The sequence below is a fragment of the Anastrepha obliqua genome, chromosome 5 (genome assembly GCF_027943255.1).
Source record: "Anastrepha obliqua isolate idAnaObli1 chromosome 5, idAnaObli1_1.0, whole genome shotgun sequence".
Classification (NCBI taxonomy): domain Eukaryota; kingdom Metazoa; phylum Arthropoda; class Insecta; order Diptera; family Tephritidae; genus Anastrepha; species Anastrepha obliqua.
This window is the reverse complement of record NC_072896.1, coordinates 119,586,660-119,613,131: the sequence shown is the minus strand read 5'-3', so window position 1 is coordinate 119,613,131 and position 26,472 is coordinate 119,586,660. Positions and strand designations below refer to the sequence as shown.

Here is a 26,472-nt window from a genome sequence, read left to right as displayed (position 1 = left end):
TATGTATATCCGTTTAATAAGAAGAAACTCGTCTCGAACGCACCCAACAACTGAACTCCCTCCCCTACACGGAGAGTAGTTAATTGCTTTCCCGCTGCAATCACCTTTAGGTCACAAATTACAGCAATGAAAATTGAATGCAAACAACAATCGTAATGAATGGATATGTGACAGGGAAAGGTATATTTACTTTTCTTTATTTTGAAAAATAACACAACTGCAATAAAATTTGGAAAGGCGAAAAGAAAAACGTAAACGTGCGTGAGACGAACAAAGGGCGCGAGCATTGGAAATGAAGCAAAAAGGCAGTGGAATGAACATTTACGAATTTATTGCCATTTACAATGAAAAAAAAAACAAAATAAAAAAAAATCAAGAGAAAAAGGCAATACTAACAACCAAATAATAAATACATACAAATACAATAAAATCCAGCCAAAAGACTTTGATAATAAGCGAACGCATTGAAAACTGAATGAACTATAGACTATAGCATTGAAAGAAATAAAAAAAGAGCAAAACAACTCAACAATACAAAAACCTACAAAGTAAAATGCGGAAAAAAATGGAATGAACAAATTCCAGGCGCTAAACTACAAAATTGTTGCTATTATTATTACCCATGTCTTGTATGTGGTTGTTGCCATTATCATCATCATTTTACCAGTTGTTGTTGTTGCCAGTAGTGCCGGCTGAATTATGTGTGCGTGCTAAAAGATACTTTTCCCTGCAGACATTAAACACAAAAAAAACTACAACAAAAAGCACAACTATCAAAGGAACATAGCAAAGTGCCTGCCTAGCGAGTGGTACAACAACAGTGTCAGTACAACAAAGTGTCAGTGAAGCGTACGGACAGACAAATAGACGTGAAAAAACGAGAAAAAAATATGTACATAAGCACACACATTCCGAAAAACAGACAGCCACTCAGTTCGCCACCAGAGCCAGCCAGTTTCATGGAGCGCTTGAGCGAGCGAATGCATTTTATCGCCAACACCAAAGTCCCTGTTGATTTTAGGAAAAACGCGCTGGCATTGCGTTTATTTGTGCTGTTGGCTGCAGTTGTTTTTGGTTCAGGTGTTGTTGTTGCTGCCGCTGTTACTGTTGCTACAGGCATTTTTATTCCTAGGGCAAGTGATCCGCAAGCGTGTCAGGTAGTTAATGGCATTGGTAAAAGGTGGCAGTCTCACGGAGAACTGTCGTTTTGCAAAATTTTCCATTTTTCATTCTTCATTCCTCATTCTATTCCATACACGCAGATGTACGTTGAACGGGCCGACCAGACGACCAGAGAGTACTTTCGGTGTTAAGCACTTCCTCGACTGGTGGCAAAGTGCAAATTTGTATGCAGATCAGAGAAGGGGCAAACTGCTGGTGCCTGATGAAGTTGCTATGATGATTGTGGTTGTGTCGAAATCGGGCATGAAACCTCAAAAAACATATAAAAATGTCTTCCACAATGGCTCACACTTTGGCAAATCATTACGAAACTTGAGTGATTTTGTTATGAAACAGGAAACAATGTTTAAAGATATCAAAGACCCAAGAAGCAGTGAAGCTCGGGGTAGGTAATACCTTGGTATGAGGATGCTTCTCATAGTGATATGTTGCACACGTGCAAGAACTCGATGGAGTTATGAGACACCCTATAATATCCCCATTTAATATCTTTTATTCTACCGCACAAGAAAGATGGGTTGCTCCGATTTGGCAAATTTAGACAAAGAAACCTATGGGAAATGCAGCTTGACCTTATAAATTTTTTTGGAATAGCTTCCCATATTGTTGTTGTTATTGTTGGAGTAACTATATTTCTTGGACCGAGAGACACTTAATTAGCGTCTAGCGCCGTTCTGATATTACAATCCTCTGTTGCTTTGGTAGTGGAGTTTTCAAGAGTGTTATTTCCTATAGCCTCTTTGCCGTGTCTAGGAAGAGAAGAAGAGATAAATATAAATCCCAAGATTGAAATTTAGTCAATTTTAATGAGAAATGGTTTGCCAAAAGCTCGTAATATTGTTCTGGATGAGGCCAGACAATTGCAAAGATAATAACCAGGACTTTCCTTCTACCCCACTTCTCTAAACTTGCAGCTGATATTGTTGTGTGGCAAGTTTAACCTCGCCGCTCCCATACCTATTCCAGTGTCCTGTGAGAGCCTCGGTTAGTCCGCACCTCAGCAGTTATTTAGTCTATGCAACATTATGAGACTCTCGTTCAGCTTTAATTTGGCTGACGAAAACTTCTACTGGTTACGTTTTGGTTGATCTTAAGGAGAATCCTAGCTTAACAAGCTGAGGCCCCTTCTCTTTACCACAATGTTGTTTTTCAGCCCTCCTACCAGAGTGATATTGAGCCACTGACAGATCGAGTTGAGTTTATCTACATACTGCATTGCAAGTTTGAGTTTACCACCTTTATAGCAGTCACCCTATCCATGATGAAAGCTATTTGGGAACCAGCTAGCATGATGTGGGATACGGCTTTTGCGGTCGCCCCTGATTGTTAGCCATTCTGCATGGAAAATGCTAGCTTTGTCTGGAAGGCGCATTGGTTTAGATATTTCGAAATCTGCCCCGGCACCGCAGTCCATCTTGAGTCCGTAGGTTTCTGCATTAAAACCTCTAAAGATTCGCCCTCACACGTTTCTTAAAAACTATCTGTCGTTCTGAAGCTCTCCATTTGAGCGTAATGCAAAAATTTGAAAAAGATATACGCTTTAAAACTGGAATTTTCAGTCGTAATAAATTTAAAATTAACACAACTCATGAAGAGCTTCGAAGATATTTTGTGACAGTTTATTCCAAAGATGTTTTATATTTCTGTTGCAAAACTTATACTTGTCCAGTGAACATAATTATTATATTTTAATATCTTTGTGAGTAATATGGTATTTAGGAATATAAAATCTTCAGTTTCCATTTGGTCACCAATTTCTCAGCTAGTTTTTCAAAGTCTTCCAGAAGTTCTGCTGTTAAGTAAAGCTACTAGGCAAGTGAGGTCAGCATGTCAAACGCAGAGAGTGCAGAAGTCGATTCCAAGTTAGTTCATGGAATATATTGCAAAGGAGAGTATTCATTATCCAAGCAACACTTAGTCGGAATTTACTTGAGAATAAAACCAAGTGTAGGTAAAGTCCGCTATTGCAAAGATACTTTCTCTATATAAGCTATTCTCTGTACTGTCTGTCCAATTGTTCTCGGCATAAGGCTTCTACGAGGACAGCATCTCTCGAGCTTTTGTACACATTTTCGTATCTAAAGACTAGGCGGCTCCACTGGCTAAAGACAATCGCTCCAGAACTCATAGTATCTGTTGCAACAATTGGTAATAATAGAATATAATGAAAGCTGACACTCCCACACTATAGATGTCAAGTGATTAGAGACTTGGTGCTTCTAATTTGCCGTTCGGAGTCGGTTTAAAACTTAAAACAACAACAAGACGCACGCCACAAAAGGAGGAGGAGCTCGGCCAAACACCTAACAGAAGTGTAATTCTGTTTTTTTATTGAATTTTTTTCTGGGCTTCTAAAAAGTGGGCTCACTTTCGAGAGTGCAAGAAAGTTCGGATTTGGGCTTGCAATTTTTCGAGATATTTTGCTCTGCAACTTTTAATTTCCTCATCTTCATCGTTATTGGAAGATCTCTATGTATGCTCGCGTTTTTGACGTACCAGAAAATGCGACCTAGGAACTCCAGATCTCCCCAACGCTTCTAAAATGAACGCGAGCCCCACCTGCTCCTCTACATCCAGTAGAAAGCATTTATTATTGGCAAATTCGTAAGACTTATCCACTGGGCCGCACACGGCCTTCTCGCCTATAGCGCTGGAAATCCCACCACACACTCTGGTGCATAATGAAATAACGCATATTTATGCCGAACACGCAAGGTAGGCAACAACAACAATAAGAAGAACAACCTGTAAGAAAAATATGGCAAGCAGGGGAAAAGATGCTACTCACCAACAACAACCTCAACAACAAACATCCAATCCCATCGTCATCAGCGGCAACACTAATGATTCCACAACCCATCAGGGATCAACGTAGAGACACATTCCAACAACGACAGGGGCAATAAGTAAGACAACAACAGCAGCAACCAAGAAAAAAAACATGAAGCAACAACATACAACACAAAAAGAAAAGAGAAACGAACACCAAGCAAACAGACGGCCAACCCTCAAGCAGAGAGCAACTAGAAGTGGGAGAGGGGGAAATTAGTGACAGTGGTTGGAGAAGGGAAGATCGAAGCGTGCGACAGACGGATGAATGTATAGCCGTTAGAAAGGGAAAACTTGAGAAGTGAAAATTTCAACAGTAACAAGAAAAAATAAAAATAAGCCCAGTCAAAGACAACCGTGCACACTTCCCCTGTAGGGAAATCCTTGCGCTGGTGCGCGGTTTTTGCGATTTCCCCATTTGTGCAGCCGTTAACTTTTGTACTTTTATATACTGGTAAGTGGCAATCGCTTTCCATTATTGTACCCTTGCAATGGTGCATATTAAATGGACAGATTAGACCTGGGACGAGTTGCATTCTTTTGTCGATAGTTCCAAAGCAGTGTAAAATTCAAAAAATTGCGTGAATGGTTAAATAAAAGCGTACGACATCTAAGGCCGGTCGCCCAATAGAGGTCACAAGATCAAAAATGATCGTTAAAATCCAAATGTTTTTTGTATTGGACGATAGTTGAATTAAAGTGCTTGAGCTTGAAGAGGCCTTAGGTTTTTTACATAGATTGGTTATTTCTGTGCTGCATAAATTCTGAAAATAATAAAACTAACCGCAAGATGGGTTTCGCCTTTGGGCACAATTGACAATTTACCATACTTAATCGCTTGGCAACTTCAAAGGAATATTTGGCGATACTGCATAGCGATCAGAAGGAGTTTCTGAATCGCGGATTAAACGCAGTAAACTACAGGTCAATACAATCGAGATAGTGAACCGTTGGGTTGCGAATCGAAGACGCAGAAGGTAAGATGGGCCTGTCCGTCAGTCTTGGCAATCGATTTTTACGAAGTGCGCGTTACTAATGTTGTTATTGTTCTTGTAGCAGTTCACTAGGCCATGCTAGTACGGTGTACTCAGCGATAGCCATCACTTAACTCATCTCACCACGTCCAGGTACGCCCAGGAAGGGTGCTATTTCGATAGGTTGGGTCTACAACGAGGAGGTTGTTAGTTGAGTGGGCTTGAAAGGGCATGTGAATAAGTGATTAGTATCGTGCGGGGGGGGGGGGGGGGGTACTTTTACTTGTTGGACATATACATATGTGCAGCGGGCCTCTCGAGGTTACTGAACTTCTTCGTTCGCAATGAGTGGTGGTTACACTCCGATAGCGGCATGGCGGTTCAAGAGTTTAGGAAGGTGGTGAGAGTCTCCTGATGAATGTTGTTTAATATCTGTCAAAATACGGACCGATCCAGTAGCTGCAGTAGTGTTTGGTGCTGGATCTCGTCGGTGTAGTCGAAGAAATGCCTCCTGACTCTCATTGCACGTGGCTCAGGATCTCAAATCTTCGCAGCGGTGATTCCTCCGGCAACACCCAAGTAAAAATTTGCTTGCTGACCATTTTACTGTGCTCCTTGACCACGAGCATGGAAGCCTCATTGTGAAGGTGTTGTAGGGGAGACATCAGGAGGCTTCCTGTGACTGTCCTGATAGCAGTAGTTAGAGAGGTCTGGAGCTTTGTCTACTGCGATCGACCAATTGCTTTAAATACCACCCGCAACTGGAATATTCCGTGTCACTTTGTAGCAAAATTGGAGACATTTGGCTAGATAAAAGTTATGTATATGCCACCACGACATCGTACGGCGAGCAAAAGTTCCCAGTCGCAATGGCAAAATTACATGCATCAGATTACGATCGATTGTTGCCTCTCTGTGGCATATTCTACGGAATTCGCTCACTGGTACTATTATTACTGGCTCTTCCACCTTTTATTGAATATTTGGCCGAGCGCCTCCTCCTATTCTAGATGAGCGTTTTGATGGTGTTCCACAAAGGGAGGGACTTACAGTTTTAAGCCGACTTCGATCGGCAAATGTTTTTTATGAGAAGCTTTTCTCATGCAACTATTTGCTATTACCAAATATGAAGCGATCTGAGTCAACTGAAGAGGTCATTGACTAAAGAAACTGCTCGTTTGGGGGCCGTTGGAAAAGTTAAAATATAAAGAGCGTTTTTCTATTGAATAGACTGGTTTTGAATTTAATTTTCAGGGTACATAGATTCTTTCCCCGAAATTTTTATAAAGACACCACTTATTGAAAAGTTCTTGACTATTTACTTATTTATTTTTTAATTTGAATTATTATTTTTTATATAAACATAGTTCAGTCTATAATAAGATTCATAAAAATTCCACAAATTATACCCAACATTTCTAAAGTTTAAAATTTTTTATCTGATTTTATAGCCCATCAATTTGGCTTATTGGGGCTGAAGCGTAAACCGAAGCCATTCAAGAACAGCCATTGCATCCATTACAAATAACCGTTTCGTGTGGCCTACGGGTTGGAGGAATCAACGGGCGATATTTTTTCAAAGGCTGGCACCAATGTGACAGTGAATGGCGAACGCTTTCTACTCATGATAAACGTTGTTTTGATACCGGAAATTGAAGCCCGTGATCGCCCCAACATTTGGTTTCAATATGGCGCTACTTGCCATGCAGCTCGTTAAATAATGAATTTACTGCGTCGTCGTTTCGGTGCGCCATTTGTCTCTCGGCTCAGACCAGTGGAATGACCACCAAGATCGTGTGATATCACACCTTTGGACTGTTATTCGTGGGGGTATTCAAAATCGAAATGTTTGGTGGATTAACCAGCTTCGACTAAGGCATTGGAAGCAAACATTACTAAAGTTATTCACGAAATACCCACCGAAGTCCCCCAGCGAGTAATTCAAAATTGGTGTTTACGGATGGCCGGAATACGCCGCAGTTGCGGCCAACATTTGAAAGGGATTTTCTTTAAAAAATATATGACATGAATGGTTATCCACAAAAATAATAAAGAATGCTCAATCAATTTGAATTTTCGTCGTTTTATTTCAATTTAAAATTAATACCTCTAAACTGATCAGCCTTTATAACGGATGCACGAAATTTTTTTATATGAGCAAATGCAAAACGTCGTCAAATGAAAAAAAATTATATGTACTTTATTTTACTAAAATTTGATGGGTGTTAAAACTGTGTGACCAAATTTTTGTAAAAATTATGATAAAAAACTGTGATATTTGACAAAAATTTTAAATACTTAATATATCTCATATTTTAAGTTTTTAACATTGTTTCGTATTTTTTGTTTAATTTTTTTTTATTTGATAAAATGAAGAATATTTTTATAAAAAAAATATATATTGTAAGTAAATAGTCAAAACTTCATTGAATCTGTGAAGCCTGTATAATTATTTCGTGTACCTATGAGAAAGAACTGCAACTGCAACTTGCAACTGCAGTTTTTCCCTACCGGGTCGCCGTCCCACCTCACCGACACCTATGCACACATATTCATAGAGCAAACAAATTGTCGTACTTTTTTCTTCTCCTCAATACCTTTTAACTGTTTCATTGTTGTAACTCATGTTGATTTAAGCCGTATGCTGTTGTTGCTTTTTTATTGCTGCTGCATATTTTTAAAATACACACAACACTTTTGTCACAGCCAGCATGTTTCGTTTGAGTTCTCGCCCCTCTCCAGCTTTTATCGCCTGTTCGTGCATTTGTTTGCTAGTTTGTTTGTGCGTCGGTAGCTGTTTCGTGCCGACTTGTGCGTGCCAAGTGTGAATGTTATTAATTCTTTTTTAAGTCTTAACAATTTCTTCTCCTTCTGCTGCTTCTTCTTTCATGCCACATATTTAGATATATGCATAACCGTGTACTAAGGCGCATGTGTGTGTGTTTGTGTGTGTATGAAAGCACTGCAACTTGCAACAGATGCAACAAAATGTGTGACAAAACGAAAATGAGGCGTTGCAAGTGCAACACCAGCAGCATGTAGTAGCAGTGGCAGCAACAACAAAAACCAAAACAACAACAATACAACGAACACCAACACCCAACCCTTGACGGCATGGCATAGCTCATTTAAAATTCAGAATGGGTGATTTAAATTCAAAAGGAGGAAAAAAGTAAACGAATATCGGAGAGATCTCAATTTGAAGTGAGTTTTTGAATTGAGCAAAAAACAAATTGAAAGGGATTTTTTTTAAGTAGAATGCAAATTCTTCGAAATCCTAACACAATTTCTATTTCTATTTTTAATTTGAATTTTATTTTTCTGAACGGAATTCTGTTTGAAAAATATAAAAGTCGAGTGCATAGGTTCAGAGTGCGGTGGGGGAAGAATTGCATCAGGGGTAAACTAAGATATTTATTCTGCACCGCTCATTAAGCTTCTAAATGCGTTTCCAACCATGAACTGCAGCAAGAGCTTAGCATCCTATATTTATCGTCATGCAACTTGTAAAGGTAAAGCTATTAAGGCGTCATTGCCATGAAATCAAACTACACCGCTTAGGGACTTAATTGCTAATTTGTGACAACTTAGATGTTTCTCATTTAATTTGAATCATTTTTTTATGAAAATATAATTCATTCGCCTACAAAAGCCATATTAATCCAAGTTACAAGCTTTCAGAAAATTAAAAAAAAAATCAAAATTTCTAAGTTTTTAATCAGAATTTCCAGAAAAATTTTTAGCTATATAGTTTTACAGCACTTTGAACATTGGTACAGGGTGCAAGGGTTGTTGAGGATATGCATATTTGTGGCTATAACTTCCCGAAACTATTATTTTGCTTTTTCAGTTAAGACATGGAGGACTGCAATTTAACTCAAGAAATTAAGAGACATGCAGTTGTCATCGCTTTATGTGCAAGCACACCGATTTACAAATCTCCAATTTCTTTAACTCTCCATTGGACTCCTTTTTAAAACCTGCCGTTGGGCACTCGGGTTTACTCATTTTTCGTACTATTCGACGATCCTTTTCAAGAGGTTATATCCATAAATCAATAGAAAATTAAGTTCTAGGAAGCTACCTGGAAGCTCAACAAGTCGTTAGCTATAATACAAATGCGTTAAATTCACGTTCAAAGTCGAAAAAGTCTGGCCAGACCCGGGTGCCCAACGGAGGGCTTAGTGCGTCCGTTCATTAGTTCATAAGATTTGCCGTGAATCGGAAGCATTCGGCGGCGATGCTGAATCTGTTGCAAAACGTAAAGAACACGAGGAACATTCCGACACTGTCCAATCTGCAGAATTTATTCAACAAATGCAAAGGATCATTGGCGAGGACCCTTCAAAATCAATGAAGGCTCTTATTTTTTCTTGTTGTCCATGCAGATCTCCGGTATAAATCCTACCGAGCAAACACAAGAAGAGCGAGTCATCCGATTAAAATGCTTTCTAAGCAAAATCAAACACCCTGAAACGTCTGAGATGTTATATTTTTTTTTTCTTTTGACGAAAAAAAATTTTGACCAAGATCAAAAGACCAGCCGCAAAAATGACCAGCATAACAGATGGCTATGTTCCAATCCTACAGAGGTTCCTGTTGCCCAGCGCATGAAGTTTCCAGCTACTGTTATAGTTTTAGGTGTTGTGAGCAATAAAGGACATGACAAGCCACCACACTTTTTTATTCAAGGATTTCGAGTGAGCTCTTCTGCATGTATCGAGGTTCTAGAGGCTGTAGTGAAACCTTTGATTGATAGTGTACGGTACGGAGTGTGCGATGATAGCCCCTAAGTCTTTTAGCAAGACTCTACTCCTGCACACAAAGCGACGACGACACAAGATTGGAAGGCTGGGAATTTCCATGATTACATAACACCGAATTTATGGCCAGCTAATTCCCCAGACCTAAATTCGCTGGTTTGCTACATATGGGGCGTAGTTGGGCATGAAATCAATAAGCATCCTCATAATACCATTTCTTCTCGGAAGGCTGCAATTCATACCGTTATGGCGAATATGAATGAGGAGGACTTGATTCCGGACCTCAATTGATATGAATTTTGAGGAGCGAGGAGCTTATTGCAGCTAATGGAAATTTTATTAAATGAATTTATAGATATTTAATAAGTCATAGACATATAGTAAGTTCTGTCAATCGTCATATGTCGAATCTCGTTTTAGGTGGCGATGGAAGAGCTCTCATTTAGGATTGTACGCATCCAAGTTTCCCGTCGGTGTCCTCTGCGCCGGACTCCTTGTGGGTTTCATTGTAAAGCCATATTGGCAACATTGTCGTCTTCTCTACCGAGAGTATGACCACACCAATTCCAATTTCGTCTTTTCATTTCAAGATTGATTAGGCAGCTATCAGCGAGCGAAAGAAGGTCAGCACTGGAAACTGTTCTAGGCTGATTAATGTGGCATACTCTCGTATAATTCTAAGGAATTTCTTGATAAACGTTGCAAGAAGTCTGCTTATGTGCTCAGAGATAAGCCATGTCTGTGAGCCATATAGGAGGACCGATTTTACCTTGGTATTGAAAATTCTAAGATTAGTACTCTGGATTAACATACCTTTTAAATTTTACTTAAAAATTGGTGTGTTATACTAAATAAATAATAAAAATAAAAATAAAAAAACAAAAAAAAACATTTTTTAATTCTTCTAGAATAAACATTTCTTTTGCTTCACATGTACGCATTTAGTTTTTCTCTTACATTCCTTCAAATCACCACTACTAATTGGCGCTTACACCTTTTAATGAGTGTTTGGCCGAGATCCTTCTCCTATTTTGAGGTGTGCGTCTGGATGGCTTTCCACAAATGGAGGAACCTACGGTTTTAAGCCGACTCCGAACGGAAAATGGCTTTTATGAGGAGATTTTTCATAGCAGAAATACATCCCCGAAACTTTGCCATTGTCTACCATTGACTTGCGAAATTTCCAGCTTTTCGCCGCGAATCTTATTAAAGCATCCCAATGGGCTTCAGATCAACCCGCGTAGTTATATGAAGGCCAGTATAGCAGTGTTACCATATTTTTGTAACATAATATTATTATTTTTTATATTGTTTTTTTATTTCTTTATTTTTTATTTTATCTTTTTTATTTACTTAGTTTTTTATTTTTTTTTTAATTTGTTTTAATTTTTTTTTTTAATTTCTGATTTTTTTATCTTTTTTTTTATTAATAATTTTTTATTTTTGTATTTTTTTTTATTTATTTACTTTTTCCAATTTTTTTAATTTTTTTTTTCAATTTTTTTTTTATTTATTTTTTTAATTTTTTTATTTATTTCTTTTTTAAATTGTTTTTTTAATTTTTTTTTTATCTTTTTTTATTTATTTATATATTTTTTTATATTTATTTTTATTTATTTATTTTTTTTTTGCAAGTAAAAAATTAAAATTTTCGCGATCCCAAAATGTATGTTCAAGTGCCATAGACCGCATTTATTCATTTAATTATTTATTTTTAAATATTTAAAAAAATTTTTTTTTAATTATTTAAAATTTTATTTATTTATTTATTTTTATCTTTTTTTATTTATTTATTAATTTTTTTTTTGTTTATCTATATTTCCAATTTTTTTTTAATTAATTATTTATTTTTGTAATTTAATTTTTTTATTTTTTTTTATTTATTTTTATTTTATGTTTTTATTTTTCTTTCATTTTATTATTTTTACCTTTTTTCTTTTATTTATTTTTTAATGTATTTATTTTTATTTATTTTGTTTTACTATTTTTATCTTTTTTTTAATTTTTTATTTATTTATTTATTGTATTTATTAAATTATTATTTTTTATTTATTTATTTATTTTTTCTTTTTTTTATTTTCATCGTTTTTCATTCTTCTCTTTTTCTTATTTATTTATTTTATTATTTGTTTTTTTTTTTTTGCTTTATTTGTGTTTTTTTTTTGTTTTATTTATGTATTTATTTATTTTATATTTTTTGTTTTTGCAAATAAAAAATTAAAATCTTCGCGATTCAAAAATTTGTGTTCAAGTTCCATAGACCTCAACTGAAAGTGACCAAAAATATGAATATGACCACCTAATCATTCAATTTAAAGTAACCTCTGAACTGTCCCCATTTTCACGTCAAGTTACGTTACGTAAGGCAACCGCACAACTCTATTGTTCTGTCTTTGATTTCTGATCGCTGGCTAAGTGAAAGGTATTAGTGACGGCCATTTAATCGATACTGTTTCTGTTTGTTGGCGCTCCCGGTACATACGACTGCCCGTACGTTAGATTAAGCGCTTCTTTACTTTTTATCACCTCGATTTAGAATGTCCGTGTTTTACTAGATTTCCTTCTTCCCACTTTGCGGTACTTGATATTTATCACCCAGCTGTACAGCCCGGAGGGCATACAGGTAAACTCAGTGAATTAGTAAAAGCTTAAGAGTTAATTTTGCCAGAAAAGTACAATAACTTAAGAAAAAGCTATTTCTTTTACAATCAACATTCTCTTCTATTCATTTTTTGCAAATTTTTAAAACTCATTGCGCTCAAAGCTACAACGATTGCTGATGATGCAACAAAAGTGCCTGATATTTTACTGCAAATTACCACAACAGAGCATTGCTCGTACAGGTGCAATCATTTTTTTTGCAGTTAAACATTTTTTTTTCAACAAAATTCATTACAAACCATTGGCGGTGACTTCAATTATATATTCGTATTTTTCCATTATATTTCCTTACGAGGGTAAAGCGCGCTTGCGGCGATTCTCTTGCGCGGCTAAGTTCGTTTCATTTGTCGAATGTTGTATGAATATGTATATATGTTGATATGTACTCGTCCATATGAAAGTGTGTGTTCATGTGTTGTGCAGGAATCGCAACGAACGAACTATGTATTGTAGTAAGTGCTCAACTCAATCATTGTGGCCTTTCATTTGTCGTAAAAGACGCCCCTGAGGTGAGTTAAGAGGTATTGGCGTTGTCGGCGGCAATTAAGGAAGTTATTAATTTCGTCACATTTCATGGCATTAGTACTGTTAAGACAGTCGGTAATACCGCATAGCTCTATGCATACTTGCATATACAGTTATTTTTATAACTCACGAAATCAAGCACAACCGACTGAGAGTGTGAAAGTTGAAATGGCCTATGGAAGGTGGAGTGCCTTTGGAGTGACAGTTTTCGTATGAATTGGATAATTTATGTCGAATGCTGGTAGATTTCTAAAAGGCGAATGTATATATATATGTATATAAAAATATATATGAATATGTATGCTTGTGGATATGTACAAACACCGTTTTTCTTGCCCTTTTATTAATTGTATTTCTCTTATCCGTCATTTGAGCTAGCCGACTCACCATCATTTCTTTTTCATTACCTGCAATGCAATTTAAAAAATGAAACGCGAACGTTGTAAAACAATAAAAAAAATTACAACAACGAATCACAAATTTGGCTTGCAAATTGCTCGCTCGAAAATGTGCGTGTGAGTAAAAGCCGACGAGAAATGATTGTACAAAATGAATAAAATGTAAATAATAGACAAACAAAACGCAACAGCACTGTAACAAAAATTAAATAGAATTACAAAAAAAACAAAATAAACTAAAAAAAATTAAAAAAAAAACAAAAACAATGAAAACAATAAGGAAAAAGGAACACAAAAACAAAATTCAAATAAATTAAGAAAACAGGACAGAAAAACAAAACTAAAAAAACACAAATTTCAAAACCAAAAAAAAAAAAAAAACACAAAACAAAAAACAAAAAAATGTAAAAGGTGTGGTAAAAAAAGGAGAAAATAGTACCCAGTGTGTTTTGTGGAAATCTTAAAGAGCCCTTCCGTTAACTAATTTCAAATTTAATTTTATAGGAAGTTTCAAAAGCTACGCCTAGAAGTCAGTAGTGAATAATTCTTCGACGGTACCTTTTTTTATGTCATCTTTGACATTTGTCAAGTAGTCAGATTTAAAATTTTATACACTAAAACAACGCGTTAAACTTACTGGAATTTATTATGAAAATTCGTGATTTTCTTGGTGGAAATAATCGTCCGACTGAGTCGACAATTCAAAGGTTGGTGAAAAAATTTCAAGAAACTGGTTCTGTCAAGGATGGAAAATGGACTGGCAAACCAAAACCGCTGGACGCTCTGTTGAGAATATTGTTGCTGTAGCGCAAAGTGTTTTCAACTTCGAAATCTAGACGCTCGCAACAATTAGGCGTTCATGAATCGAGTAAATTATGTAATTTTTCACATATAATTGTTAAGGGGGGAAACCGGTTTAGGAGGCCAAAATTTTGGTCTTTTTCGAGAATTTTTTGAACAAAGCAGGAATAATTAGAAATTGTTTAAGTTTAGAGGATATTTTATTTATATATTTAGGTATACTTTTGAATTTTTTTGAACCTATTTCCGCGGGAGATAGTGGCGTTAGAGCGTGCTGTCTATGGACGATCGCCATCCGAGTGTCTTGCTGGTGGGAATTCCTGAAGTTGCAATTTTTCTCTGAAATCAACAGCAATTTTTTTTTATTAACAACATATTTTCTAAGAATGTGAACTTATCTGTGGTAAAAAAATATTGAAAATTGTTGCATGCTTTTGAGGCGCTTGAACACACAGTAGTTTTTTTATACCACATATTTTCATCTATTTTGCTTAAAAACACATATTTTAAATAATAATATAATCCAAGAATTAGGTTCATATAGATTAGAATTGAATAAAGAAAAAATCCTGAAAAATTTTAGAACGATTGGTCGATAACTTTTTAAGCTAGAATGCCCACCAGTTGAAAAAAAGTAGTTTCGAGAAAAACGTCATTCTAACTAACGCGCGCTACGGAACCGACGGGCAGTCACTTAAGAGCTCATAGAATCAGGAATAATGCGAATTTCGCTTAAAAATTTTTACCACATATTCTTGAGTAGTTAAACTAACGATTTATGCAATAAAAAAATCGATTTTTTGATCGATCTAAACCGGTTTTTACCCTTAAGTGCGGTACTTTAAAGACCTGAAAGAATCTAAATTTTTACCCAACATCTTTGTTACAGAAAAAGTGCGAGTATTCGTTATGTGGAAGAAAAAACAACAAAAAAAGCAAACAAAAAATCATAAAAAAATAATGCGAATTTTGAGCTACTGTAAACTTCCACTTTGTTATACCAAAATTTAGTGGGCTATAAAACTGCATTCCCCGAATTTTTCTAAAAATACTACGTACAAAATTTCACATTTGGTAAGCATTTTTTGCATTTAACCCTCCGTTGGACACCGTTTTTAAAACCTTCGGTTAGGCACCAGGGTATGGCCTTTTTTCGTCCTGTTCGAGGATTATTTTTAAAAGGTTATACCATAAATCGTTAGCTATCGGAAGTACCTATGCATTTTTGTCAGGTAGTCAGTAGCCATCTTAGCTATAAAGCCACCGAAAACCAATTCAAAAATCGTCAGACAAAGCAAAGAAGAATTAAATGCCTTACGTCGCACGACAGGCAACATTCTCATTTAGGTACCTGGCCATAGGAACATAGAAGGAAATGAGAAAGCTGATGAGCTGGCAAGACAGGGGGTGTTTACTCTAGAGTTTCCGAAGTGGTAGCAGTGGGCTGTCCCCAAAGCGTCTACAAAAGGGAGATTATTTTGCAATTCCAGAAGCAGGCTGTTGCCAGATGGACCAACACCGGTACCTGCAATATAGCGAAGGAAACTTGACCCAATTTCAACAAATCCAGACCTGACGAGTTGTTAAGAAAGCCACGAGCAGACACATTCAGAATTACGTCAACAATAACCGGCCATTGGCCTTTGAGATGCCCTGCCAGAAAGATGGGGTAGCCGTGCAACGATAGATGTAAAAGCTGCAATCAAGAAAATTCTAGGCAGACAGTCTTCCACTAACTGTTTGAGTGGCCAAGTCTGGGTGCTATACGACATAGAATGCTGGAGAAATTCTCAATGAAATTGCAGGAAAGAAACTGGATGATTTATAGTCAAATCAAGATGGTGTGAGTAAATAACGGCAGTGGTTCTACTAGTGGTGTACCAAAATGGCACCTTTTGTGCTAATTGAGTCTGGGGTGAGTCACTCAGACAGCACCTCTACCACCAACATTGTGGTTGGTGAAGGTAGCCTTAGAGGAGTGCCATTGGGTTTATTGGCTTCTAATGGGATTTTCTGATAATCAGCTTTTTAGAGTTAGTAGCAAATTTTGTAAAAGTGGTACAGGTGTACGGATTTGGCTGCTCGATGGGCGTCCTAATTTCCTTGAATATTATAGGGTGTCCAGGCATTCACATAAGCTTGGTTTTGGAACTCCTTGCAATCTAATTAATATTTTATAGATTTTTCAAAACGAAATGAGCCGATTCAAATCTGGATTAGAAACTACAGAACAGTGAAAAAAGATGGTTACAGCCTTAAAACGACTCGGCATGTACGACCAAGGAATGCCATTTTAACAGCATTTCCTTATTATTTGTAGCAAAATGTTGGTGCTTTTACAACAACAAAGTTAAGAATCTCAAGATTCCACCTCTATAAAATTTTACTCCGTGCAATAACAAACAATTTACTTCAAAAATAAATTCTGCACTTCGTCAGCAAATGCTTTTTCGAACCACCTCCAAACCTCCAAACCACTAAACCGACTCAACTTATGGTAAATACTTTTTTGTAATGGCGCTGTGGCATGCAGAATAACTACGTATTTTGTCAGCTTCATCAAGAAAACATAAATACGAATAACAACAACAATAGTACGGCAGCAGCAACAAAAATAATGAAAGCAATAAGCGGCAGCAACAACAACAACAATCACTTGCAGCAAAACAAGCAAAGAGTAGGCAAAAAATGACAAATGCCGGTAAGTAAACGGCAATAGCCGTGCGATGGGAATTACACACCTCAGAGGCGATGGCGGCGAGCTTAGTGCAGCCCAAAGCACTGTGGTGTGGAGTTAGGTAAGCCAGCCAAGTCGCGGCGATTCCAAGTGGACTACATGTGCTGAAGAGCACGCGTGTATCTAAGTAGGGTTTAAAAATACCAACCTAAAATGCAAGAGTTGCGGCGAGGCAAGTGCGAGGCGAACGGAACGTAACGGCGGCGGCCGGAGTGAACATTGCATTTACATGCATATGTATGTAATGGGTGTTTTTTAAGAGCTTGAGAACATAAGATGGTAATATAAGGGAGGGGAGGAATGGAAACTGTTTTCTGAAAGTATCAGAATGGATAACTGAGAGTAGCTGGAGCGGGAAACGGATTGGAGTCTTCAGTGACAATCAGGCTGCACTAAAGGCCGGTTGATCGTCAGTATTATTGCAGGACACAATCCATGGGGTCAACACTGGAGGTTTACAGATTTGCCAAAGAATCTGGAAAATTCTCACAGGACTAACTATCTCTATATCTGTGTCTATTCTTTCATATCTCTTTCTCTGATACTTTTCTACTTCCCTCCTTGACAATCAACCCTCTTTCCAGAGCTTTAAATGCAATGCAGGCTATTTATCCTGAGTGTTTTAGGAGATAGCAAATCTCTCGGTGCTTCTTGACTCGGCCTTTCAAATTTCAATTTTTTTAACATAAAACAAAAATATTCTTGGAATGAATTTTTTATATTATAACCTGGTAGACAATTTCATGGCATTTATTTTTTTAATATGAGCTACCGGATATGTCCGCCGCGGCTGCGAGTTAGGTTACATGGTCCACACGATCAATCCAATTTTTGACTAATTTGTCTAATCTGGCCGTATGGCGTCAATGGTGGTTTGAATATTGCAATAAATGAATTGGTCGCCCTAGCCGAATGGGCTGGTGCGTGACTACTATTCGGAGAACGTAGATTCGAATCCTCGTGCATGAAATTGGAAAATGATGGAAAAGATTTTTTTCTAATAGCCATCGCCCCTCGGCAGGCAATGGGTGTATTTCTGCCATGCAGAATCTCCTGAATTGCCATTCGGAGTCCGCTTAAAACTGTAGGTCCTGCCATTTGTGGATCAACATCAAGACGCACACCACAAATAGGAGGAGGAACTCGGCCAAATACCTAACAGAAGTGTGCGATGTTTAGCTGATTAATTTTTGTAAACAAAAATTCAGTTAGCATGGCGCTATTCGCCGTAACGGCAGCTATTTCCTCATTTCATGCCGCCAGTGTTCTTTGAGCCGCGAACAGATTTTTTTTATTTTTATAATATTTTTTTTTTTTTTTTTTTTTAAATAAATTTCCACAATGTGGAGGCGTTGTTCTGTCATTAAACGATGCATGCTGACTTGCCAAATCTAACTGAACTGAAATGTCAACACAGTTCCAGCCATTCTCAACAGTGAAACCATAGTTATTGATATCGCTAGTTCACAGGCAGCTCAAAAAAACACCCGCTACATACAGACCACTTCTACTTGGTGAGTGAGTCAACTGCAGAAGCAACTGCATTGGCAAGGAATGGGGAAAAAGGTCGAAAAGAAAACTTGCAACGCTACTTTGACAAAACAGAGGCGTCGTTCTCGCATTCTGTTGCTTCTTCGCTAGAGCTGCATATCCGCCGCGTGCCGTAGTGCTGAGCTGAGATGTGCAGCACTGCAGTTCAAGTGATTTGTATGAGTATTTGCGTTGCTCTGGCTAAAGCCTTGCCTGTGTAGTTATTTTTTCTTCAGTTTTTTTCGCTTCATTGTTTTCTTTGCAATATACTGTGCATAGTTGTTGTTGTTGCTGCTACTGCCACTTTAGTTGCTCGCATAAATAGCGCATTTATTCGCCAACGTTGCGTTGTAATGTTGTCATAAACTAGTTTGCCCACATTTCACACATACACACACACAGACAAACTTATCTACATGCATTGGCTCTCGCTCCCTTTCGCTCTTTCGACCTCATGCACATACCTTTTAGCTGCTTAGCTGCTGCTTTGGCGCTTCTTCCTTAAATTCATGCGGCCAACGTACCAAACACACAGCCACACACACACACACAAACTCATTTAAATTTATAAGCCCGCAGCCGGTCTTTCGCAGTCTTAGCTGCTGCTCCACTTTAAGACCACTTTTAACTGCTCGTTACCCCCAAAAACAGTAATATTCTCGCACATTTTTTAGGATATAAAACATAAATAAATTTCAGATACATACCGTTAAAAATTAATGCCAAGAAATTGCCTGTAAAGAGAGCAAAAACAAAAAAGAGTATGCGTTAAAAAGATTGAAGAGTACAAAAGGAAAAATGCAGAAAAAATTAAAGAGTTTGGCAATTTAAAGTTGCCGCAAAAACACCACTGAAAATTACTTAAAATGGCAGCTTTAAAAAGAGTAACGAATTTTTTTCCCTCCCATTAATGGCCACCACTTCTGTTTAAATAATATCCAACAGAAATGGTTAATTTTGTGCAAAGCGAAATACAAAAAAATTTGGCCAACAAAAAGCACAAAAGCGAGTAAAGTCTGCAAATGAAGTCTGTAAGCGGTTTCGATGTCGATGTTTTGACTGACCGCCAACCGCAAACCGCAGTCAGTTAGCCAATATTGCGTCGGTTAAGTCTTTCGTGGAAGGGTAGGTGCCTTTTTGTGAAGGTATGTGTTTGCGTGTGTGTATCTATACGTGCGTGTGTGGGTGTGTACAAAGGACCCCACACAGCGGAAATATTTTGCGGGATAAAATCAAAAGTGAATGTATGCAAAATGCGGCTGATTAATTTTAAGAAAAAGTAAAAAAAAAATCAAAAACAATTTGAGCAGCTCAGCTCCATGAATGAAAGAATTTTAAATGTTGGCACACCATACCATAAGAATGAGAAATATATTTTGCGTACTCCAGTAATTCTAAGAAAGCTTAACAAAATTGCGGCCTTTGGTGTGGGAATCAATTAAAAAGGCGTAATAATTATATCTTAGGCTGATGTGCGCACCAAAGATCAAAGTGATTTTGCGGAAAATCGAATGGCAAGGCGGTGCACCCTCGAGGTGATTTCGGGGCTTAAAAAGGAAGTAGAAGCTGCGCTGTTTCTCATCAAGTGGAAAATAGCTAAGCCCATCAAACGCTAGAGAATACCACGTCTCTCGCGCTCCCACGATAGTCGGTTCTACGCAACCAGACTGACCCGGGCTTATGTCCGGCCAAGCACTGAAACTTCAGCAGCATTCCTCATATATGTATGTATGGGGAATGTTTATGCTGCTACAACAATAAAAACCACGAGACAACTACAATCACGTCTCTCGAGCCGAGGTTGGATTCATCAGGAGGCAGCTGCGTTAGTCAAATGAAATGGCAAATCTTGACATTATTGGGGCTCTGCACCAAACACTATTCGCAATAGGAATTCGAGCAGTTCGACGAAATGCCATATCACCGTCGAATTTGGAAAGAAATAGAAAATTCGACATTCGTAGTGACATTATTAAATCCACTCACATTGCAAAGCGTATACTTTAAAATTTTTGGACAGACTTTCTTTTTGCTGGCGAAGAAATACTTTAGTTTGAAATTAAAAAGTCCCAATCATGAAAACCATTCATAAAAATGAAGTGAAAGTTCCTTCATTACTATTACCCTAAACTTGAGTCACTGCGGTATATTTTTCCAAATTGGTCCAAATTCGGAAATCCTCACTTCTTGTAGGCAGCAGGCAATTGTCGGGCAGATATGACTCTTTGGTAGGTGTGACTTGGACCTCAGCCGACGTGCTGTCATACAGCGAGCTGTTGCCTTCAGGTTGAGAAGGAGGCTTAGTATCCCGCTGCTGCAGGATCTATGGTAATCAAAGGTGATGTGAAAATTGGGTATTTGGAGTGCAAGAGGCTCCTGAATGTATGTGTAGCCGTGTGTACATATATGAGTACATTAGGGAGTCTTAATTTGTTGGGGAAAATCCGGACTTTGGATTTTGCTTTAGTCTGGGTTCCCTCCTGTCTGTAAGTGAGGAAAGTGTTTGTGGGTCGCCAAGAGAAGATTGGGTGCATGCCCTCTGCAGTTGCCCAATGTACTCGGACCTTAGGAACCTTATGGGTGTGGGGATTAGTTGCACCGATGGACGGTATGATGTGAGTGGTGAGTATCCACCCGTCATAATGTCGAAATGTTAGGTCATTATGCGCGTGAAGTATTCAGATGGCCAAGGACTTTTTAGGCTGAAGCTTGTGTGTGCTGTTGTGGTTTTTGGGGTATGGTCACCAGTGCATAGCTGTATGGAACCTCTACTGGCGGTAGTCTTGGTTACGAAGTTTGACCGAAAACTTACGTTTGGTATCACGGGTAACAGGATCCCTCGGAGCTTGCTCTTCCCTGTTCTTGAGGACAGGAGTATCGTGGTGGTTGTGATTTAACAACCAAATGCGGTTAGAGCCTTTTCGGCTCGATGTGGAGTGACATTACAACCAGGTGCCGGACCCATAGCACGTCAGATGTTTAGATAGGCTTCGAACGCCACCACGATAGTTAGTGCGTCTATTCCACACTGCCAATTGATACCGTAAATGCTTTTAGCTTTTAGGGGCCCTGATCAACGCATTGATTTGATCCGTGGCGCTTTTGAGCAGCGGGGAGACACACCGACGTCGGAAGGCACCCACGTAAAACCGCCTGGTGGGTGTATTCTAAACTTCAGTCACTGCTGTATATTTTTCTGAATTGGCCTCCAAATTGTCTACCAAAACTTCCGCAGCAGAACACAGAAATGGCGATGGTGTAATGATAACATGGAAGGAGGAGGAATGGAGAAATGCTCAACATTTTTTTATATAGAGCAAATGCGCAAGACTATCTGGCCTTTTTTGAGTCACTTCAAACTTGTACTTTATTACACCAAAATTTAATGGGTTAATGCAGCTGATGCTGATTGAAAAGTTTGAAATTTTGAGATACATATTTCTTAAGATCTTTTACAAAATTTGAGAGGTTTTGTTGCAGTACTAACTCTATTTTTATGAAAAAAAAATAAAAAAATTAAATTAAAAAGAAATAAATAGTAAAATTGTTGCTATTATTATGAAAGACGGGTAACTCATGGGTCGGAAAGTCCTGCATAGCACTAGTTTTATTGCATTCACCTCTTTTTCAGTCAGTAATAACCTTAAAAAGACAGCTGTTAAAATTTCATGATATTCTATTAATTAGTTCGGGAGTTATTGTGCTAAGAGGGACGCTAGTTTTATTACTTTCAAAACAATGGATCAAAAAGAATTGGTGCGCAAAAATATCGTTCAAGCAAATCAATGGTCTGAAATGTGCTATGGGTCCATCAGAAACGACAACAAAAAAAACGTTGGTTTGCTCACTTCAAACGTGGTCGTGGTGACACCGAGGCACCGATGATGTACAACGCAGTGGACGTCCAAATGAGGCGGTAGGACCAGAGGTCATCCGAATAACTGCTTTACATGGAAAAAAATAGTCAACATCGCATGCAATAAAAATTTAAAAACTATAAAAAATCAACCCGATTTGTGAGCGACTTTAAACTTGGATTTCATTGGACTAAAATTTAATGGACTATAAAATGGCAAGACCTGAAGTTTTGTAAAAATTCTGATTAAAAGGTTTAAAATTTTTATAACAATTTTTTTTTTTAATTTGTTAAATTTTTGTGAATTTTATAGAAAGTTTGGAGCTTTGAGTTACATTGTTTTTGTAGTAGAATGCACTCTAATTTTACAAAAACACTAAAATAAAATGAAATTTAAGGTGGCACAAAATTAATCATACTATTGAAAAATTTATAACTTTGTACAAAGTTTGGAGCTTTGGTTGTATGGTTGTTATAGTAGAATGCACTATACATTTCCAAAAACATACAAAAAAATGAAATTCAATGTGGCGCAAAATTAATCACCATATCGAATATGTATAATTTTTGCAAATGGCGTCGTACGTGAATCCGTTTTGACACTTGTGAACTAGGCAACTGCGATATACAAAGAGACAAGCAATAGAGCGTATCAAGATCAAAATAAAAATTTTCTTCACTCAAAATCATTTTCCTTTTTTATATATATTAGCAAAAAAGTTATTCAAAAGCAAGCTTGGGTGATTAATTTTGCCCCATCTTCTACAAAGCAGGAATATTACTTCAAATTGGGTAGTTGGTCGCGTTGTTTTGATCGTTTGTAGATTCTTTTCGCTTGATTTCCATTCCCAGATCTTTTCGCTTGCTAAAACTGTTGAATAAAGTTTCTATGGCCACTCTACACTCCATTTACTGAAATATTCGAGTGCAACAGCAGAAGATAACGTAAACGATAATAATACAATGTTAAAGTAAAATAAAATCAAATCAAGAAACAGATGAAAAGCAATGTTTAAGACTAAATCGCTAGCCGCTAACTCTTTGCGAAGTGGCCGGCAAAGTGCTGAACAACAACAACAACATACGCTCATGTTCCTGCTTTACGTATTACATACAGATGTGGGTCCATACATACACACACACACACATGTAGACATGTATGTTTATAAATAAAAGATTAAGAAACGTCCAACTAGCGGTTGATGATACAAATACAACAACGAGTATGATTCGATATGCGATTACGAGACGATGAAGTAGAAACAACGGCAAAATGAAAAGCTCAGCAAATAGAATAAAGTAAGACGATAAGAAAGGTAAGATAAAACAACAGCAACAACAACAACAAATGAAAAGTTAACTGGCTACAGCAACAAGAGAAGAGAGCAAAAAATATTAAACGACCTTTTTGTATAAATGCATGCATGTTTGAATGTATGTCTGCATGTATGTTCACATGAGTCCAAGAAGTCAACCAGGGAATGAATGCAGCGTTCATTGGTTGGCGTACAACAACCGCAGCACAACTGGAGTCAGCCGTGGTCCATTGGGAGTAGCAGCAGCACCAACACCACCATCAACATCCCCATCACCATTAGGAGCAACAAAGCAATATAGCAATAGTGACAGTCAAAGCCAAAGCGCCGGTCACAATTTACCTTCACGAATTTGTGCCGCTATGGCTGCCGCCGCACGACTCTCTCCTTCTACCTTGCTCTCCAACGCGCAACTTCTTCTCCTTCTGTTGCTGTCGTTGCCATTGCTGTTGCTCTATACTCTATGCAATCGCCGATCAGATCGTTCGATCGTAGCAGGCAAACTCGATTGACGGGGCTATTAACGTCCATCGTACATATGAAACAAGATATTTTTTCGACCGCAGCATTACTGAAACCACCTCACTGCCATCTCTTAACATCACCACCGCCTCCTTTAACCTCACTTTCACGATGGCGCTGTCCACACACACACACACACCCAGCAACTCCTCCAACACACGGCGAACACTTTAAAACACAATCAAATGAGAAGACGTCGCATATGGAGGGGGAGGGAGCGCGTGAGAGGGTTTGGTAGCGGTAATAATGAGAGGGAGATGGGTAAAAGCGAAGGAACGTAAACTGCCCTGAGGCAGTGACGAAGAACGACACACGCTTTAGCTGGTCGCAGCATTTCGGCATTCTTTCGTGTGAGTAATGTGTGGTTAATGCCAGTTCACGGCTCCAGGTGATCACAAAGCGGACATACACATACATACATATACATACGAGTACATATAGAAGCGCACATGTACATATACTGCAAGCACAGTGCTTGCAAAAAAGGGTGGCCAGGTGCGAAGAAAATTGGTTGAGGCACACGTTGATTTGTAAGAAATATTTTTATAACTACCTATGTACATACGCAGCATATATTTATATATACATATATAAATATACGCGCATTGTAGTGCTTGTAGTTCACTTAAATGACTGGTATTTACGTGGGTACAACGTTTTACTTAAAGTGTTTCCATTAAGTGCATATACCGACATTCGCATGCATAGGTACACAAACATAAGCATAAGCAGACATAATGCATTTAATGCTGCTGCATATGAGTATGGTGAATGTATGGTAGGTATATACATACACACACACATACACATATAATTAAGTGGCGGTGAGTGGTCGTGGAACACTAAGCTGCAGAAGAAGTTATCAGAATGTGGAGTATGGCGTATGTTCAGTGTGCGGTGTTTGTCAAGAGAAATAATTAACGTTTTAATTACATTTTATAGTTGAACGTCTGTCAGGCGTAATTATTATTTGTATCACACTTTAGAAAATACGCGCGCTACCAGAGGCAGCAATGCGGCAAAACTTCAAAGTCATCATAAAATATTTTTAGTAGGATGCAGTATATAGTGTGTGTATTAAATAAATGGAGGGCAACTAGTGTGGAAGTTATGTAAGCAAGTGAGGCAGAAATTGAGTGCTCATTTGCATGTGGAGTAGCTATGTACGAAAAAACAAAACAACAAAACCAAAAGCACAAACAAAAAAATGCGCTCAGAAGTGAGCTTAGCAACAAAGTTCACGAAGAGTAGCAATTTTGTGTCAGAAAGCCAGCTATTCACTTATTATATTTAATTAAGGGGTTAGGGTTAAGAGTAATCAGCAGCAGCATGAAAAAAATAGTATTTTCATAATTTTTCTCGACAGTAGGTTATAATTTATTTCACAAAGGTAATAATACTGAATTATTATATAATATTTCAAGTTGAGTACAGGAAATTAAAAAAAATAATTTTTTTTTTTTGTCATTTTTGACTCTTACAATTTATTGAAAGCAAAAAGTACTTGCCACAAAAGGTTTCCTGAACAGCCGCCAGGTGACGCCCTAAGTCAACTGATTTGAGTTCTGTTTTTTTTTGTTTTTTGTTTTTAGGTTGCCACATTTGTGATTGACATACCTACCAAAATTGTATTGCCATCGCTTGATATTTGCAACAGTTACGCCGTTTTTGAGTAAATCTAACTCTGCACGTGTTTTCGAGTTTTTACAGTTTTCCACATAGATTTAAATTTGCCACAATGAGTTTCTATTAAATGTTGCATTAAAAATGGATTCAACGGTGTGAAATCCTTAGAAATGTTGAGAAACTATTTCAGTAATGATACCCTAAAGAATACAGTCGTTTAAGAGTGAAATAAACGCTTCAGAAAAGATCGTGAGTCCACAGAGGAAGCCGAAGGTAAGAGCAGGGGCAGACTGTCGACATTGGAAGACTTCAAGAAAGTGAAAGAAAAGTTGATCAATAACTGCAAATTTACCATCAAAGAGCTAGCAGAGGACTCGAACATTGCTTATGGATTCGTTCGGAATATTGCAGTTAATGACTTGGGTTTGCGCCGTGTGTGTTGCTGCAAAGTCGGTCACAATGGACCTGAATTTTAGGCTATATATACCAACGTGGTCCGTGTTGATATCGCCAAAGACATGATTTTCAAGGCTGAATCCGATATAACATTCAGGAAACGCATCATTACTGAAGACGAGACGTGAATTTATGAGTATTATAAAACGTGAATTTTTGCGTCCTTGCTGGTTTGTGATCATTATCCTGCTGATATACCCGCTTCAGTGGCATATTCCATGAGAAATATAGTAACATTACCTCGTGCAACATTTTTATATTTGCCCTTTGATTCCTGATGCCCTTAATCAAATAAA

General features: G+C 37.7%; 1 protein-coding gene across 1 annotated transcript in view; it reads right to left on the bottom strand.

Annotated features, from left to right (window-relative positions):
* The window catches only part of LOC129247153 (uncharacterized), a 169,696-nt gene that overhangs the window by 77,126 nt on the left and 66,098 nt on the right, over window positions 1-26,472 (bottom strand). Inside the window, exon 2 of the mRNA XM_054886113.1 lies at window positions 19,108-19,134. The gene's annotated coding sequence lies outside the window, so the exon portion shown is untranslated. The remainder of the gene's footprint in view (window positions 1-19,107; window positions 19,135-26,472) is intronic.